Below are 6,000 nucleotides of genomic sequence, written 5' to 3'. Positions count from 1 at the left end.
CGGGTGGTAACCTAAAGCTCTTGGAAGACCTCCCGGGTAGAATAGACTCTACCTAGCTGGTCCACGGAAGCACATGCATCTTACCAAGAGGCATTTGTTCACATCTCTGAAACGCTCGGTTGATTTAGTCCTAATTGCTGCCATGAGCAGGAAACCCAGGGGCACGGTAGAGAAGGAACAGTATAGAAATTCTCTCGGAGAGCATCCCTGGGGAAGCTTGTCAGCTGTCTCCCTCTGGGAGGGCAGGAAGCTCCAGGCATTTGGATGAGAGATCCTGGATGCCGTGCAAGAGACGGCACTTCTGTGCTGCTGGACGAGTGCACGAGGGACTTCACTGCTCTGAACCACAGGGCAAGGGTAAGCAAACCTTCCCACGGGGCTGCTGGGAAGACGGCAACCAACTGCGCATGAGCTGTATTATTATTTTATTATTATTATTATGCCAAACCTTTAATGAAGCCAAGAACCCAACCCTTCAGAGACCTTCGACCCACACACTAAAAAGCATTGAGCCCCACTGTGTGCACGTGGGTCACAGTCACTCCCCACTCCGACCCTCTGAGACCGGCACTCTTATCAGCCCCATTCTGCAGATGAGAGACCGAGGCCCCCAAACCACGTGGAGCCAGGCTTCAAGAGCAGGCTGCCTGACCCAGAATCCAGGCTCTCCCCACTGCCCGGCACCCGCCTGCCCATCCACGATGCTGTAGCTGAGGCCAGCGGTTGAGCTGCCCCAAGGAAGCAGCACCTAGAGACCACTTCCTACATGGCCAGTCAGAGATGGCTCACGGGCTTGACACAGCAAGGGGAGATCAAAACAGTCCATCTCCTCAGGCTCTTGCTTTTCCTCCCCACTTCTCCTAAGACCTCTTCTGGGGTAAAAGCATATGCTCTTGTACTGTGATTCAGATTTTTGTTATTTCATCCATTCATTTGGCAGACACCTAGAGGGTGCCGACTCTGAGTGAAGCCTGGGGTAGATGGCAGAGATGAGGGGTGACTGACACAGCCCCTGCTTGGAAGCTCAGAAGAAGAAACACATAAAATCAGGCACTGAGTTCTATGATCGTAGGGCAGAGGGGTAGGGAGGTGCCCAGGAAGGACCCTGGCCCCGGAGGTAAGGATGGATGAGGGCAGGCTTTCCCCCTTGGGGAGGCAGGGAGGGTTCCTGGCAGAGGGTGTGGCCCAGGCAGAGAACACACAGATACTGGGTAAGCAGCCATTTCTGCAGCAGGCGGTCCAGCTGGCGGGCACAGGCAGAGTGGCTGCAGAGAAAAGAGACAAGGAGGAAGTGGCCCACAGAGAGACTTCCGGCCAGGCTAAGCACCTTCTAGAGACTTATCCAATCCTGAAACTAAGAACACTCTTAAGAAGAGACAAAGGGACAAGATGACAGTTGTCATCCTCCTCTCTAAGCCAGACAAAAATCAGAGATGAGAAAAGGGTGTGGGGTTTGGACCAAGGCATGCAGCACATTTGTGACAACTTACAGGGTAGACCAGAAGCCCATGATTAGACAGTACCCTCTCATACCATTTAGGACATAACCATTTTCTGGACAGGCTGACACGCAGGTCTTAGAAACAGGAAACCCACAAGCTTCCTTTCCAAGTCTCAACGGGGACTCTCATGAAATGTGAAACTAAATGTAAGGGGTCCCCACTTTTCAACCAGCTTTTGGATATAGTCTGTGCTTGTGTTGGCAACGAGCACTGTCATTGTTTATAGCAACGGAACGTCTCGGCTATCATAAATGTGCACTTCCTTCTTTTTTCCAAAGGTTTTTCACCCACCTCACCAGCCGCATCTCAGGAAAACACAAGAGGGAATTTGTGTGTAAAAGTTACCCACCACCGTCTCTGAGCCCTGTATCCAACCTTCAGGTCAGTGAGTCTCAGAGATTTGAGAACCATACTTTCTAGGTAGGTTTATGTCAACTGTACAATCACGAAATCAAATAAGCAACCAAGTAAAACCCAAGACTGTTCTCATGAGAACAATCATTAGCTCCCCGTCTCCTTGTGTTTGGTCAGGAGCCATATGAATGATGGCATTGAACGTTTCATAAGTCACCTAAATTCAGCCCATAGGAACCAGACTGGCCGGGTGTCTAGGGAAGACCCTGGTTCCCAGGGACAGGCAAAGCATGGCACCTCCAGTTCCACCAAGGCATCCCAGGCCTTTGAGGCGCTGGAACGGAGCCCAACTTGTAGAAATCATGTTTATATTTATGATCGCATGTATGGATTCTCACACACACACACACACACGCACGCGCGCACACGATGTGTACTGGGTGCTACGGGAAGCACACTTAAAGTTCAGCTGCTGTTTCTCTAAGCCTCGCTAACACACCCAGGACAGAAGTGAGTCAGCAGGGATCAGGGAAGCGGCAGCCTTGCAGCGTGACACTGGATTCCAGCCCACTTACTGGACCTGCCACTCAGATTCCTAAGGGAATTCCAGGATTCCAAAATCCACCCTGGTCATTTGTAAACGCTGACTGCTTCATCTGCTTGGCCCAAACTGGGAGGCCCTGCCTCTCATTACTTCACCCACAGGGAGAACCTAAAACAAAGCAAAACAACATTTCCTGAGGATTCAGGTTTCGGTTGTCTCACAGGAAACGCATGCACCTGACCCAATGGCCCCACTTGCCACTTTAAGTAGAAGTCTGGAAAATTCATGGAGCCTCCCCATTCTGTTGAAAGCGGTAAGGACCGAGACACTGCACAGGACGCCAGCCATTTCCCTGAGGACAGCCTTTCTAAATATCTATGTGCTACTTCTATTCCAGTGAAGGTTCCCAAGTATGCTTAGAGACATCAAAATAATAATCATTGGGTAAGAAATATCTCCATTCCTCAGATACATTTTAGTGATGCCTCCAGAGCAAAATTAGGCTACTGGAAAGGTTCTCCCACTTTCTGGGCCCAGGTGTTCGAGGGATTTGGGCTGGAGCAGTGGGGAGTGCATGCCCGGGGGTCCGCTGTGCACAGGGCGCCCCAGTCGGGGGTAGGCGCTCGGAGGGGCCGCAGCATCCGGACCTAGGAGCTCGGCGTCCTCTCCTCGCGCTTAGCAACAGCGCCCGGCGCGCAGCCAATCGCGCGGCGCCGCCGAGGTTACCCGCGAGCGTTGACCGGTAGTAACCCCGGCGCGGGCGGCGGCGGCGGTGGCGGCGGCCGGCGGCCGTTGCGCACGCGCAGCGGGGCGCACCTGCCCGGCCCGCAGCTAGGCCGGCCGTGCTCTTATCTTTCGACTATTGAAAATTTAGGATTCCCGAGGAGCACGAAAACCACCAGGGAGCCTCTGCCGAACCCTCAGCCAGATCTATATCTGAAAGCAGGCATGTCCCTGCCGATTGGCTGGGACAGCGCAAACGTCGCCCTGGGCCCCATGCCTGCAGAGTCAGCGTCCGCCCCGGCCAAGAAAAGAGATGGGTTTTTACTCCATTTTTAAAGCCGGCGGAAGAGCCCTCTCGGCGGGCGGGGGTGGGCCTGGCCAGAATGAATTCGCTCCTTCGAGACAAGCCGGTCCGGTCGCCCTTGGAAGGAACGTAGGGGTGGACGACAGGGGGGCTGATAACCCCGTCCTGGAGAGGCAGGGCGAGCAGAGGCTCCCTGCACAGACCCCAGCCAGCTGGACTGAGTTCTGATTCACGATGGAAGCCAGAACTGCTCCCAGCCCAGCTCATGAAGGAAATCTGGGGGTCCCCTTCCGCAGCAGATGAGAAGCGCTTTTGTGGCACCCCTGCTGCCGCCAGGGTCTGGGGTTGTGTTTGTCACCCGCAAAGAAAAGGTGAGAAAAACAGCGCATCTTACGTGGACCTGCGAAATGACAAAAGGGAGAAGGGTTCTCAGTGGAGCTTGTTGAGAGGCAGGTCGTTAGGACTTGCGGTCTAAGCCTGAACCTGAGATCTGCCTCCTTCTAAGCCTCCTTTTCTCCCGGGTAATGTCCACACTGATAATGCCCCGTGGCTTTCCGGGGAACACATAATGAGACAATGTGCTAAAGCAAACAGCATTTGCTTAGTAAACAGTTATTTTTAATTTAAAAAAACCCAGACACTTCTCCCGCCAAAAAAGTGGGAGGGAAGAAATAAAAACTGAGAAATCCCATAAAATTCCTGCTAAAAGTTTCGCTTTCAAGATAGGCAGTGGAGCTATCAAGGCGAGGGACTTTTTTGTCTGAGCGCATCAGCTCACCTTATGACAGTAAAAGAAACAGAAACAGTCACCCAGGTTTTGTTTTTCCGTTGATCTCCACCCTTACCAGTTCACAACCAAAACCAAGAACATTCCAGCAGGGCCCCCCCCCACCCCGCTCGCTGCCCTGCCCCCAGGGATGCCACTGTGGTACCTGCTCCCAAAGCAGGACTCCAGCCTCATCTCCTCCACAAACCACAGGCTTCTTATTTCCTCCTTGCCAGGTAGCCCTGGATCTTGATGTACCTGTTTTGTACATGGTTAGGCTTTTCTCCTCCCAATTGGTGAGCTCATTTCAAGACCAAGATTGTACGTGTTCTGCAGAATTCCAAAAAGCAGAACTTGGATCAACAAACGAACGTGACTCGAATTGAGATTTCAGCTCAACAGACAGAATTCTAAGAATAAGAGTCGTGCAGACACGGACCTGGCCACGCAGAGGGATGTCAGGGTCTGGCTGCTGCCCAGACAAGCTGGCCACCCGTTGTCATGGGGCGAGAGGGACTGCTCCACGGGTGAGAGGTCAGATGAGGGAGCTCCCAGGACCCTTTGGGCTCCAGGATTCTGGCTCTAAATATAGGTCTCAGCTGGACATAATCACAGTTTTGAAATCACTCTGGCCCGTCTTAATTTTGACACCGAATGCCATTTACCCCATAAGCACAAAGGTGACTAACGACAACACAGCTGACAAAGTGAGAAGTAAAACTAAGGGCTGTGGGTCAGGCCGGGTCCCTGCAGGTGCATCAGCCTCCATCCTTCACTCTGAAAACTCCTCTTGATGCCTTTTCTCAAATTAGGGGCAAAAACACTCAGTATCAGAGATATTTCACTTGAATGTAAGCTTTCCTATAGAGGTTTTGGAACTCCATCAGCAAGGGTTTTATAGAGCATGTACCTCCATTCTACAAACCCCTGGTTTGTACGGTTCAGTCTTTCCAAATGTTTTTTTAATCTGACCCACGCGGTTACCTTTGGTCCTTAAATAAACAAATCTGTTGATTCTACAACTGAACTCAAAAAGAGCAGGTGTATGGTTATTAAACGTTTTCTTCTGCCAATTTATAGACAAAAGAAATGGTTTCGTGCTCAGCAGAACGTCACCCTGTGTTATTTCTTGGCCTTGATGGATTCGGTTCCGGTTTACAAGAGAGGACGTTAGTTCCTGCATGGGAAGTTTTCAAGGTGTCAGCATATTTGGGGGTGTTAAAGGAAGGCAGGAGGGCACCCCCCCAGCAAGTGAAAGTGAGTGTCACAAGAATGTCCTTGAAAAGTGATAGTGACACCAACCCCCCACTGAGCAGAACACAATCCTGCAAAGTCACACTGAAGAGACCAGATGGCTCCGGACCAGGCACACTCTCTGGAAAAACAGCAACGTGTTACTGTGCCTTGCCAATCGGAAGGCGACGGGGGTGGCCTGACAGTGAAGCAAAGGAGAAGAGCCAGTGTCGGCAGGGCCACTTGTGCCGTGTCTACAGGGGCTGTTGAACCTGATAGAGCCACACTTGAATCACGCACCCCTGATTCCATGTCCCAACTGGTGACGGTTTGGCTTCCATGCAGTGTGCTCCAAGGGAGAGAAGGGGCTGGCTGGAGAAGGGACACCTAGACCCCTTGGATGTTCAAGTTCTGCTGTAAACTAGCAAACCCTTTTGGTTTTGTACATGGTCACGCTACATCCATCTGTCCTGAGAGTCAGCCCATCCTCCACAGTTTTTCAAAGCCTCTTTCGGAGCATATAAGACGGAGGTACAGAACTATTCCAGAAGACCTCATCACAAAATGGGCCTGA

The sequence above is a fragment of the Phocoena sinus genome, chromosome 4 (genome assembly GCF_008692025.1).
Source record: "Phocoena sinus isolate mPhoSin1 chromosome 4, mPhoSin1.pri, whole genome shotgun sequence".
Taxonomy (NCBI): domain Eukaryota; kingdom Metazoa; phylum Chordata; class Mammalia; order Artiodactyla; family Phocoenidae; genus Phocoena; species Phocoena sinus.
Note: the sequence above shows the minus strand (reverse complement) of the source record.